General features: G+C 41.8%; 1 protein-coding gene across 38 annotated transcripts in view; it reads right to left on the bottom strand.

The window, feature by feature from the left end:
- LOC147020161 (CUB and sushi domain-containing protein 3-like) overlaps positions 1-14,145 on the bottom strand; it is a 1,491,173-nt gene that overhangs the window by 496,360 nt on the left and 980,668 nt on the right. The window lies entirely within an intron of this gene.

Below are 14,145 nucleotides of genomic sequence, written 5' to 3' on the forward strand. Positions count from 1 at the left end.
CCATCAAACTCCAAATAAAAGCAATAATTTTGAAAAGGGTAATTTACAAATGAAAATGAGCACAAATATAAATTGATGCAAACAATTTTAATGGATAGTTTTCACTGAAATTCTTCACAAACTTTAAAATGCATGAAATAGAGGTTTGCATCATAAATTTTTTCCTACATCAAGGCTAATTTAAGGCAAATAAAATTTAAGGCAAAAGTGTAGATTTCTATGGATCAGGTGATGTTTAATCAAGTCCATTTTTTTTCACTGTATATACATCGAAATATCACGTTGTTAATGTATATAAAACACCAAAATAGTTTTTCTCCTGACAGGTGAGTAATTTCTGTTTTAATTTGCGAATATCAAATTTCAACATGAGCTCCTGCGTTATCAGCACATGTTAAAAATCGTTCAACAACATTTTCCACTGAACACCAAAGAAACTCCTTTGGTAAATTGGCAAAAACAATCGTGGATATAGCTTTCTAATTCATCCAAATTAGCCGGTTTGCTCGCATACACTTTTTACTTTAGCCTATCCCAACAAAGAAAAATCGCACAGGGCTAAATCAGGTCTCCTGGATGGCCACTCTATCGGTCCTTGTCACCCAATTAATGTGTGTGGAGGATAGTGGGTATCCAACCAATTACTAACTTCAATCAGGAAGTGAGGAGGGGCACCAACTTGAATGGAAATTTTTTCATCTGTGTTGTCCCATTGCTCAAGGTTTGGAAGAAGAACGTTTCGAAGCATTCACAAATATCTCTGTCCATTAATTGTATCGCGGAGGATCTAAAGTCCAATGAGTTGGGTTGAAGTGCAATTGAAAAAATGCGTGAAGAATGTAGGAGCTCATGTTGAAATTTCAGGATTCACAAATTAAAATTGAAATTCATGGCCTTTCAGTAAAAAAAAAAAAAAAACATTGGTGTTTTACTTACATGAACAATGTAGTATTTCTATACTTAGGGACTTAAATTATGGATCAGCCTTGTAGTATGGATTTTGTTGTATAAAAATTCAGACTTTTTTCCCCAGTAACAACCACAAAGTAAACTAGAAGGGTACTCTGTAGAGGGCATACCTCCGCCATGCAATGCCTGATCCACGAGAATATCTCGGACCCAATACATTTTTGATATATCGTGCTATATATCGTTTTTGGCCTTATCTCTCAATGGTGAAGAATCACTTTAGAATTGTAGTAGCCGGATCAGGATCTGGATCTTCAACAAAAATGTAATCACTTCATGCTTGTCACACACCCAACCTGTCCACAAAATTTCATCTGGATCCATCCATGACTTTTTGAGATATCCTACACACAAACAAACAGACAGACAAAGAAACAAATGAAATTGCTCGTTGAGCAAGGAATTGCCGGAATAACTTTGTCATATCTCCATGATCTCTGAAAAAAAACAAAAAACCTGGAAATCAATTTGGTTCTTATCAGTCGATAGTGCTACTATTTAATGAGTTATAGCACTTTGTTTGGTCATGATCATAACTTGGAAGTCAATCGGACTTGAAATGGTGTTTTTATCGCAATTTGAAAGTTTTGACCCGACCCCCTGACATTCGACCCCAGACCGCTAAGAAGGGTGTTGGTGTGACACCCCAATGAGACATATGGTTGGATGCAGAATTGGAAGATGCACATTTTGGATTTGGTTTGAAGTCGATACGACCATTTTAGCGGAGGTTATTGCGAAAATAAGAATTTCGGTTTTTCGGTGACCTTGACCTTGACCTTTGACCGAGATTCACCAAAAACGACAAGTGTCAAAATTGGACCATGGCCGACGTCTGTACCCAGTTTGATCATGATCGTTGAAACGCTGTGGCTGCTACAGGGTAAACAAACACACAAACAAACAGACAGAAAGACAGACAGAATGACACACACAACCGACCAACATAATTGCCGAAATCCGAAGGATTCCGGCAATTAACAAGAAAAGAGGACGTTGTGCAGAGCACGATACTTGCAAAATCCAAAAAACAAATTTGACCTCAAAAATAATTGGTGGTTGAATTCAATGACCAAATATGCAAATCCTCTTCAAATTTCAAGTCAATGGGATGAAAATTGAGGATTTTAGAAATCTCACTAAAGTTCTTGACCTTTGGCCGATGTTAACTTTTTGACCTTTTGACCTCAAAAACAATACACTTCTTCCCTTTGACAAACTCTACCATGTGGTGAAGTTTCGTGAAGATCATTTTTAAAACTGTGACCTGTAGGCGATAAACAGACAGACAAACAGACAGACAGACAGAATACCAAAATCGACTGGCCAATATACTTGAAAAATCTTCGATTTTGCAAGAAGCAAACTAACAAACGAGGGTGAAAACATAACCTCCTTCGGTGGCGGAGGGAACAAGATGTTTCAATCAAATATATGAAATAATTTAATGGACGTCGTGGGATTTTTTTTCCTTTTCTTTACAAGATCGAAGCTCATGGAAATGCAAGGTAGGGGCTCATTGAAGAGTGATGTTGGTCTGTTTCGGGTTCACATATGAGCATATCGTATGTGGCCTTTTCAACTGAGATCCCAGTAGAATGCGCCGTGTTGATTTATCCATTGTATATGTACATATATCTTTTCTGTATACATTGTCGAGGCTCATATGAGAGTATATCAATTCCCTCTTTAATCATGTTGAATTACAAAGTGAAAGCACACTGATATCTCCTCACATCCTTGTCTTGCATTCGGTTTCTGTTGCAAGTTTCTCTTTGAGCCTTAAATCACTAAACAGGTCTTTATGCAAGATCACAGTGTTTATAATGCTGCTCCAATAATCCAAAAAGTGAAACGATTAAATAAATGCAAAAGTAATGAAACAACCTTTGAAAGACATTATTGTGATCACAGTCAAAGCACTGAGATCTGAAACAAATTTTGAGAATCAGACCTGGCAGCAGTTATGGCAATTTGAAGACTCTGAGACCAATAGTGAACTTCATGGCATTTTGCCATGAACTTTCATGGTAGTACTGTAGTTGTTAACTATCACATTGATTGTGTAGATTGATCTTATCGTCATGTACGCCAATTATAATTAACTTCTTCCATCTTATCAATTGAGAAACATTTTTGAGTTGCCATGGATAAAATATTTCATTGAACAATTTATCTGTGATGAGGCCTGGTATTGTACAATGGTCACCACTTTATATTTATGAAAAAGAACAGACAGAGGGTGCCAGTTAATAATGGTCTCACAATGGTGTATAGTAACAGTAATTAACCCCGAACATTGATGTGTAAAAGCACAGACAACGTTTTGGAGACACACTGCAAAATGAGCCCCTGAGAAAATGTCACCTCATGTTTCTGTTTGACTCGGCCAATAAAAGTGAGTGAATAGGAAATCTGTTAGACAATAATGAGAGTGGCTGAAGAAATAAAAGAGCACAATGAAATGCTGCATCATCACAATCACAGTGATGAGAGACTTGAGGGTTTTCCCACTTTCCACTAAATTCATCAAAAGAGAGGATAGCCTGGCATTGGCTTAGTGGTTAGGGTGGTTGGCTTGGGATCCTAGGGTCCTGATTTTGAGCCCCATTTTCCACTGAATTAACACCAGGAAGTTGACTCAGTCTGTAATCCTTCCGAGTTCGGCAAAATGAGCACTCGTGAACTGGTAATAGGGGCACTGCATCAGTGACATCGTCACGTCGCTAACCAATGATGCAACTAGCGGCCAAAAAGGCTGTACACGAGAGTAGGAGGATCAAAAGAGAGAGAGAGAAAGAGAGAAAGAGAGAAAGAGAAAGAGAAAGAGAAAGAGAAAGAGAAAGAGAAAGAGAAAGAGAAAGAGAGAAAGAGAGAAAGAGAGAAAGAGAGAAAGAGAAAGAGAAAGAGAAAGAGAAAGAGAAAGAGAGAAAGAGAAAGAGAAAGAGAAAGAGAAAGAGAAAGAGAAAGAGAGAAAGAGAGAAAGAGAAAGAGAGAAAGAGAGAAAGAGAGAAAGAGAGAAAGAGAAAGAGAGAAAGAGAGAAAGAGAGAAAGAGAGAAAGAGAAAGAGAAAGAGAAAGAGAGAAAGAGAAAGAGAAAGAGAAAGAGAGAGAGAAAGAGAAAGAGAGAGAGAAAGAGAGAGAAAGAGAAAGAGAAAGAGAAAAAGAGAAAAAGAGAAAAAGAGAAAAAGAGAAAGAGAAAGAGAAAGAGAAAGAGAAAGAGAAAGAGAAAGAGAAAGAGAAAGAGAAAGAGAAAGAGAAAGAGAAAGAGAAAGAGAAAGAGAGAAAGAGAAAGAGAAAGAGAAAGAGAAAGAGAAAGAGAAAGAGAAAGAGAAAGAGAGAGAGAGAGAGAGAGAGAGAGAGAGAGAGAGAGAGAGAGAGAGAGAGAGAGAGAGAGAGAGAGAGAGAGAGAGAGAGAGAGAGAGAGAGAGAGAGAGAGAGAGAGAGAGAGAGAGAGAGAGAGAGAGAGAGAGAGAGAGAGAAAGAGAAAGAGAAAGAGAAAGAGAGATTTTATTTACAAAAGTAAAAATATATGTACGTACAATTTACAAATCAAAAGTGCCAAAAAAAAAACAAAGAAGAGAAAATGATTCGAGCGAGGAGAAAAACAGGCGTAGAAAATAAAAAATGTTCATTGGAACGCCAAGAAAAAGAGAAAAAAATTAAGCAACACTTCAAATTTCAAACAGATTACATCATTTTCAGAATGATATCAAAAAAATAATACAAATTCATTTTGATGCACTTCATAAGCACCCTCCAAGCACCATTATTCCAGAAAAATATGAAGAACAACCATGGCTTTGAAAAAGTTAAATTCTAGTTTTAACCTTGCAGAAACAAGCACACTGTAAAATGACATTACATTGCATTGGTGAAGTCGTTTACCATTTCTCTTGTTCTTTCTCCATAAACATATAGCAAGTTTTGCTACAGCTACAAAAAACACAGCAGTTCATACTTTTTGCCATGTTGGCATTCTTTTTTGAACCCAGGAATAAACGATCGAAAATTAAACGTGAAATTCATTTTGAGAGAGACAAAATTTAACCAATGAAATAATGGATTAAGTCTTTCACTGTCAATAAAAAACGAAATACATCCTCGTTTACAGAGCAAAAGGGGCAGCATGTGGATATTAGGGCAAAGTTCCTGACATATGTGTTACATGGGATGATCCCAGTGAGCAAGGCGCCACTGGAGATCTCCTGTTCTTTTGGCGATTAGTTTACAATACATTGATTCCCATACACGTTCAGTGGGGGGATCGGCAGGAAGTAGCCTCTTCCAACGTGACACTCCATTTCGTGGTGAAACGTCGAGAATTATCTTCAAACACAACTTGTTCAGGTTCTTCCTGGAGGCAGTATGCAATTCATTTGTCCCTGTGCTAACACGGGGGAGATTTCTGGGAGAACAGTCAAAGATCAGTTTTGGGAAATAGGGTTCATCAGGATGAACATGAGTGCTCCGAGTCCAAAAGAGTCGCAACTGATAATTTTTTTTTGAACAACTTTCCTCATTATTAGTCTAAGTGTCATCTTGGATAGAATCCCTGTTGTAGTTGAGATTTCCTCCTCAGTCTTCCACCCTACACCGAAGTTTGGCCATAGGTGACATACTTTGTTTATGCCCGCGTCATTGAAACATTGGCACAATTCACGGCTCCGAAATATATCAGGAAAGAGAGGATTATAAAATAGCGGCTGAACTTTGTACATCCCTGGGGAGTATGAATCCGCTTTGCGACTCACAAAGAGTCCTTTCCAGGCATTGATAAGGCTCTGGTAAAATATGGGAAGGACTGATGTATCCACAACCTTGAGGTGGGTCAGGAATATTTTGAGACCATAGCCGAATCTGTCTGCCTGTTGCAAAATGTGACAGGCCAAAGGGTTGGTTTGGCAGGTGTTCAGCATATAGAAGGCGTTTGATGCGGGAATTCACATAAACAATATTTTGACCTCCCTTGGATGAAGTATGACATATTACGTTTGGCCGCAGCCAATGATGGCCTCCCCAAAAAAAGTCCACCAATTTAGTCTGGATCGTGCCCCAGCAGTACTTCTGGTGGTTGCAGGTAAATACTTAAATCTATGCCATAGAGTTCCAGCAACCAAGTTATTAGCCACCAAGACACGGCTCTTAAAAGATAGGTGTGGTAGGGCTCTTTACCATGTGTTCAATTTTTTCCGTATTTCCTCATTCATGCGTTGCCAGTTATTTTTCACAAACTGTGCAGAACCCAGGAAAACACCAAGTGATACCTTCTGTCGTCCACTCTAGGTTTTCCGGAAGAGGCGGTGGAGGTGTCCAGACACAAAGGCAACTATTAAGGTATGGCATCCACAGAGCCTTACTTTTCTTCCAATTAACTTTCAGGGAAGAAACCAGGAAAAAAAATTCTCAAGGACTCAGCAAGTACAGTGATATCTTGGTTGCTCCTGATTATGACACAAACATCATCAGCGTAAGACATCGTCAATGGAGGACTCCTCAGAAAGCAAGTTCGACCGGAGATATTCTCCCTGAGTGTACAAAGTAATGGTTCCATTGCCAATACAAAAAGCAAGCCTGAAACTGGACAACCCTGCCACACCCCTCTCCTGAACCTGTGCAGGGGAAATCACTGAATTGTTAACCTTAATTATACCAATTATGTCAGTGGATAACAATGAAATAAAGGTTCTGAAATTCACCCCAAATCCATATGCTTCGAGAACTCACCACCAGAAAACATGATCAATACTCTCAAAATCTTATTCGAAGTCCAGAAAAAAATTCCAAAGTCATTTTGATCATGGCAAGTATCCATTAAATCCCGAACCAAGAAAATGTTGTCGTAAATGGAACGACCAGGGATACAGAAAGTCTGATCAGGTAGGATGACATCACCAATGGCTTTCTTCAATCTATTTGCCATCGCTTTTGAGAAAAGCATATCGTCGGTACAAAGTATTGAGCCAATTTTCCATCCATCGGAAATCACCCGACTTTGGGAGCAAACTCACCACTGCTCTCCGGAGACTTAATGGCATTACACCAGATCGCAAAGATTCCTGGATAACGTTCCAGAGTTCCGGATCCATAAGGTCCCAAAATTCCAAGTAAAATTCAGCAGGTATGCCATCAATTCCAGGTGCCTTTCCAGAGTCCATTTTACCCAGGGATCGTTCTAGTTCTGCGAGGGTTAACGACACCTCCATTTCCAGACGCTGAATCTCAGTCAAGGACGGGAGATAAACAGGTTTACCTTATCCTCACAAACATCTTATTTTGAAAACAGTTCTGAGTATAACTTTCTAATGGTATTTTTTTTACCTCATCAGAATTTGTAATACCATTTTCACTGGAGTCCATTACTGATAAAATAAGCAGAGATGGCTTGGTTTCAGCTTCGAGGAGGAAAAATGATTTACTAGGGCTATCAGATAGTTTTAGATTTTGTATTCCAAGCCTTACTAATGATCCTATAGCCTTTTCCTGCAATAGATCCTGAAGCTGAGTCCTTCTTTTAAGGAGTAATTTATAATTTGTCTCATTTTCTTGTTTTGCCAGTTTGTTCTTCAGTTTTAGAATTTCAGTTTCTTACCGGGCCAATGTGGTTCGACTTTCATGAGTCCTGTATGAATTAAATTGTTGACAAACAGCCGTATGTGGGTTTTCAGATTGTCCCACCAAACAACGCTAGATTGGAAATAAGGCTATTTTTCTGCTAACGCGATCCAGAGATTGCGAAAAGCTTCTGGAAAAGTGGCAGCATCAAGAAGACCAGTGTTCAACTTCCAATAAGCACTTCTACGTTGGAATTGGGGACAGGATGGGCCCACAGTGACCATGTGGTGCTCAGAGAAGATGGAGGGGAAAATTTTTTGAGGAGGCCACAACATTCTTTAAACATGGGGTGATGTACCAACAGTCAAGTTTGCGAAGGACACATGACCATTGGAGCATCGACACCATGTGCACTGTTGGTCATTTGAGTGCATCAAGTGCCATACATGGAGGAAACCGGCGACGGAAAGAAAATGGGAGCAATCTCCAAGGGCTTCGGGATGTGGTTCCGGTGAGTTTCTGTCCAATTTGGGCTCAGATGTACAATTAAAGTCAATCCTATGCATATGCGCCCACAAGCTCATCGCTGGACTTGGTATTCCAACGCTGGCGGTGCGGCAAAGGAGATTGACCATGTCCTCGTTGACGACCGCTGGAGGATGATCCAGAACTGCAGGGTCGACCGGAGTGCTCAGTTCCTCAATACTGACCACCGGCTTGTTGTAGCAACTCTAAAGCTGCACCTTAAATCCTGGAGAATGGTACCATCCCAGCCTAGGCTGGATGTTGGCAAGCTCAAAGATGAGAGAGTAGCTGAGGAGTTTGCGAACAGGCTGAGTGGACACTTGGGGTGTCTGGGTGCTTTGGGGGGTCCTGAAGAGTTCTGGATTACCTTCAAGACCACCGTCCTTAATGTTGCCGGTGGATGTCTTGGAACTCACCACAGGGCAAAGAATAATTATGTCTCTCAAGGGACACTGGATACCATTGACCAGAGTCGCAGGGCCAGGCTGAATGGCAGAGCTGAGCTGTTCAGGGAGCTGAGGCGTAAAACTGTACGTGCACTAAGGGTGGACAAGGAGGCCTATGTGCGAGGAATCTGTGAGGGGGAAGAGCATCACCTGTGGACAGGTGATTCTCGTCCCGCTAACAGGGGAATTCGCGCATTGCGTTCATCCAAGCCCATCCCTCGGAGCACTGCAGTTCGAGCAGAGAGTGGTAGGCTCTTGACAGAGGAGTCTGAAGTGAAGGCCCGCTGGGCCGGTTACTATGAGTGGTTGTACCAGGCTGATCCACCAGCTGTCGAGTTGGACGTCAATGGTGTTACAATGCCTGTTGCTGACCCTCCAATCAATTGTGGTCCACCTTCACTTGCGGAAACACGGGCTGCGGTGAACTGGATGAAACAGGGTAAAGCTCCAGGGATCTGTGGCATCCATGCTGAACCTCTCAAGGCTGGTGGAAATGCTGCACTCGTGTCGTTGCATGGAGTTTTGTGCTCTGCCTGGAACACAGGCATCATCCCAACTGATTGGAAGAGGGGCCTTGTTGTCCCTCTCTGGAAAGGGAAGGGTGATCGCAAAGACTGCAACAACTACCGAGGGGTGACGCTGCTCTCAGTGCCAGGCAAGGTCTTTGCTCAGATAATTCTTGATAGGGTTCGCCACCATCTGCTTGATCACCAGCATCCAGAGCAGTCAGGCTTTACACCAAAGAGGTCAACGATTGACCGTATCCTTGCACTTCGTGTCCTCACCGAACGCAGACGAGAGTTTCGGCAGGGGCTGCTTGCAGCCTATGTTGATCTCTGTAAAGCGTTCGATTCAGTGAATCGGGATGTCCTCTGGAGGAGTCTTGGTCTTCGTGGGGTGCCACCAAAACTGATCGATCTGATGTCTGAACTCTACTCTGGTACTGAGAGTGCTGTGAAGTGTGGTGGTACCATCTCTGACTTATTTCCAGTTGTTACTGGAGTTTGTCAGGGGTGTCTACTGGCCCCCACACTTTTCAGCACTTGTATGGACTGGATACTAGGGAGGATGTCGGAAAGATCAAGCTGCGATGAATCGTTTGGGAATGTCAAGATCTCGGACCTTGATTTCGCAGATGATGCAGTCATCTTTGCGGAGACTTTAGATATCCTTTTGGGGGCCCTCGAGGTGCTGAATGAGGAGTCGGAGCCGCTGGGATTACGGGTTTCTTGGGTCAAAACTAAGATCCAGGCTTTCAATGACATCTTGGATGCTGCTGTCCCTGTCTGTGTCTGTTTGTGGTGAGGGTGCTGAGGTCATGGAGAGATTCACTTACCTTGGCAGTGATATTCATGTCTCTGCTGGCTGTGAGTCAGAGATCAATAGACGTCTGGGTCGGGCCTGGGGAGCATGGATTCACTGGATCATGGGGTGTGGCGCTGCCGGTACCTGTGCGGGAGGACGAAAGTCTGAGTCTTCAGGTCCTTGGTGCCTCCAGTCTTGCTCTATGGATGCGAGACTTGGACTCTGACCAAGGATCTGAGACGGAGACTTAATTCCTTTGGTACTAAGGTCTCCTCGGAGAATCCTTGGTTATCGCTGGTCGGATTTTGTGTCCAATGAGCGGTTGCTGAGAGAGACTTGGATGAGATTTGTTACCTGCATGGTCCGTGAGCGTCAGTTGCGGCTGTATGGACATGTGGCTCGTTTTCCTGACGCTGATCCTGCTCACCAGATTCTCTCAGCGAGGGAGTCTCGTGAGTGGAGGAGGCCAATGGGCCGACCACGTTCCTCGTGGTTGCAGCAGGTTGACCAGCATCTCAAGGAGATGGGGATGGGCCTGGCATCTGCCTGGGGGATGGCCAGACGGAGGCCCCTGGAGTACCGGCGGAAAGTGGACGCAGTGACGCGCTGTTCTGGCACATGCTCCCATACCTGACCTGACCTATGCATATACACTGACTGAAATCAAACAATTATAAATGGTTTCTCACTACTGAAAAGAAAGTTTTTCAGTCAGAGATCTCGCTTGGAGCATATACATTAAAAATGATAAACTTTAGGTTATTAATCACCAGTTCCAGGGAATGAAAGCAGCCATTTATCACTTCCTGAAAGAGGCAAGAATCAGCTGCAAGTCTTGGCTTTAACAATGAGCTCGAATGAGCTAAGATCCTCGTCCTCTTCATGATGACGTCATAAAAACGAATATGACGTCATTGTGATGTATCGGGTTTGTGATAAATTATCTGTGCTAATGCCCAGCTTGATTCCCGCAAACAAAATTCAAACAGCTTGCCTAGTTTCGGAGATAACAGTATAGGCGATTTCCATTAGCGGCGATATTAAGACGTTAACTTTTTTTTCTAGGAAGAATTTCCAAAATCGGAGATGATTAATGCCTGCGCGTGGGCTTTCTGCATTTATATGGCAAGTTTCACGAAGATCCGATGAAAACTCTGGGTTGTGAAACAAAAAATGTCAAAAAATTGGAATGACGTCATAAAATTGATATGACGTCATAGTGATGTATCATATGTGCGTTAATTCATCTCTGCTAATGCCCTATTCGATTCCCGCAAACAGAATTCAAAAAGCTTGCCTAGTTTCGGAGATAATTTTTTTCGGCGATTTCCATTCGCGGAGATATTTTGACGTCATAACTTTTTTTTCAAGGAGGAATTTTCAAAATCGGAGATGGTTACTGTCTGAGCAGGGTATTTTTACATATATACACCAAGTTTCAGGAAGTTTCGATGAAAACTGTAGGCTGTGAAACAAAAAAGTCCACAAGAACAACAACGTGAGTAAGACTTAGAGATCCTCCACGAGGATCTCCAAAAAACCAACTCCAGCAGATTGAGAAGACATGTTACTGAAGAAACATTTACCTTTAAAAATGCTGCACCAGTCATGTTCAACCTTATCAGTGATATTAGTTTCCTGTAAGAGGATCACATCAACTTGCTTCCGTTTAAATAAAATATTAACTTGGGTCTGGCGTATGTGGTTCACACCACCACTGCTTATATTAAGTGTTGCAAAAGTGAGTGTTTTCATCATTTGGTTGTAGATTTTGTCTGATGCTGGGAATACTCAACCTTTGCCTTTGTTATAGTTTTCTTTCGACGATGAAACTGTGATTTTGTTAGATTTAATTATTCAGAGATTTTTAGGACGTGCTTTGCAATCAGAATAAAGGAAACCAGATTGGGAAAGTGATCAATGATTTTAACATTCCATTGTCTATAAGTTTCATTGAGAAATGAGAGAACAAGGTGTGGAGGGATTTGGGGCTGATCTGCCATTGGCTGTGACAATGCAGTCATGTCCATCTCCTCATCAGATTCTGTTAAATCAGACATTGCCCAACTGTGGTCGGGGTGTGTACTCAGCTATTTTTAGCTCGTTTGTTCGAAGAACAGAGAGCTATAGTGATACCCCCGGCGTGAGCGTGAGCGTCAGCGTGAAAATGTTAAAGTTTTTGGTGCAAGTTATTTCCTTTCTAATGTTTTTATCCACCACACTATTTGTTACTGATTACAATATACAAATACATATGATATAGGGTGTCCCAAAAAAAATACAACTTTTAAAATGCTTCGTTCGATCCTAAAAAAGCAATAATTTTGTCACTAATGCTTCATTTCTTGTTGCAGAGACCCTGAAGTTTATTTTGATACCAAGCAAGCGCCAGAAAAATGCCAAGACTGACCGTACAACAACGGACGAAAATTGTTGAACTTTGGCACCAGACGAAAAGTGTCATACAGGTGCAACATCTTTACTCGAGACATTTCGGAATCCACTTGCACCATGCACCAAACTTTCGGACAATAAAGTGCACCATCGCAAAGTTTACCAATGTGGGAACCATCTGTAACCTTCACAAGGGTCACAGTGGTCGGAAGAGGACAGGTCGTAGTGAAAAAAATGTGGAAATGGTGAGACAGGCGGTCGTTCAGAGTCCAAAAGAATCTATTCGACGACTTTCTGCCGAGACAAACATTTATAAGAGCACCGTTCAGAGGATCCTTCGCCAAGACATTCATGCCTTTTGAGACAAAATTCAAATGGAAACGGTGCTTACTGATCAACAGAAACTCAAACGACTAGACTTTGCAAATTGGTTCTCAGGAAAGTTGGAGGAAGATGCAGACTTCCTCAAAAAACCTCACATGACGGACGAATGCCATGCTCACTTGTCTGGGGAGGTAAACAAGCAAAACTTTCGGTACTGGGGAACTGAAAATCCTGGTAATGCATCAACTGAACGGGTGCCTCGATCTGTTCTCAAAGTCACCATGTGGGTGGCGGTTGGTTGGTATGGGATAATTGGTCCATACCTCTTTGAAGATGACCAGGGACGCACTTGTACGGTAAACCAGAGGAACTATCATGAAATGATTCAGGAATTCTATCTGCCTGAGCTACGTACTCAGGCCCGTAGGAGAAACAACCTGATCCAGATGAGAACCCAGTGGTTCCAGCAGGATGGGGCACCGCCACATACATCCAGGGAAACAAGGCGTTTTCTCAACCAACATTTTGAGGGCCGCTTTATCTCCCTCTACGAAGACGTTGAGTGGCCACCGTATTCCCCTGACCTTACTCCTCCAGACTTCTTCTTGTGGGGGTATCTCAAGGACAGGATCTATGGAAACCCTCGGCCTCAGACTCTTGATCAGCTGAAGGAAAACATCCACCGAGAAATCCAGAACATTCCTCAGGAAACGTTTCCCAAAGTGATGGAGAACATGACAACGCGTTTGCAGGCAGTGATCGGACAACGTGGAGCCTATGTCGAACATGTGGTCTAAAAGAAAACGATGATTCTATAACAAAATTTAAATTTTGGTGGCAATTTTGACATTATTACAATAAACTTCAACCTTTCAGCTTTCTATCCAACCATATATCTTTTTAAAAAAAAATGTTATGACCATCCTCTTTGCAGATGAAAAGTTGTATATTTTGGGACACCCTGTATATTGCTTTAAAATTATTTGAATCGGACTTCACTGCAATGCTTTATAAAAAATATTATTAGACTAGTCTTTTAAAAACGATAAATGTATAAACAGGCAAGCATTGGGTGGCTTTGACACCAACTCTCTGGTTGTTTTAAGAGCCGTCAATCCAGCATCCGGGGGATCGCCAGAATGTTGTGTTTGGGAAACATCAGCACACTGCCCACCATGTTCCTCAAAAACATTTACATCTTTGCTTCCACAGTCCTGTGGCTTCATATTGACATTTTCATTTGCTAAATGGGTGTAATTATCTTGGGCCGTAGTTAGCTTGGTTTCACGTGTATGGATCGATGGTATATCATTCACGGACCCATTATCAGCTTTAATTACATCATCGACCTAATCCATGTGAGTCATGGATGCACACTCTTGTACAGTTTGAGACTCATTGCACTCTTCCAGGGCACTCTTCCAAATGAAACACTCGTTTCATTTGTTTGTTCAATGTTATGCGAAGGAATTTCAGCAGAAACCTGGATAGTGCTTGTAGTGAAGGTCTCCATATCGAGCACAACCTTTTAAACAGCGTCTGATGAGTCATCAGGAACCCCTTGTTTACTTGCAGCTGATTTAAGTTCTGTTTCCATGACAACAGTTTAATGAGAAAGAGTAATATCA

Source organism: Eptatretus burgeri, chromosome 9 (assembly GCF_056783735.1).
Source record: "Eptatretus burgeri isolate ZD-2024b chromosome 9, Ebu_testis_v1, whole genome shotgun sequence".
Taxonomy (NCBI): domain Eukaryota; kingdom Metazoa; phylum Chordata; class Myxini; order Myxiniformes; family Myxinidae; genus Eptatretus; species Eptatretus burgeri.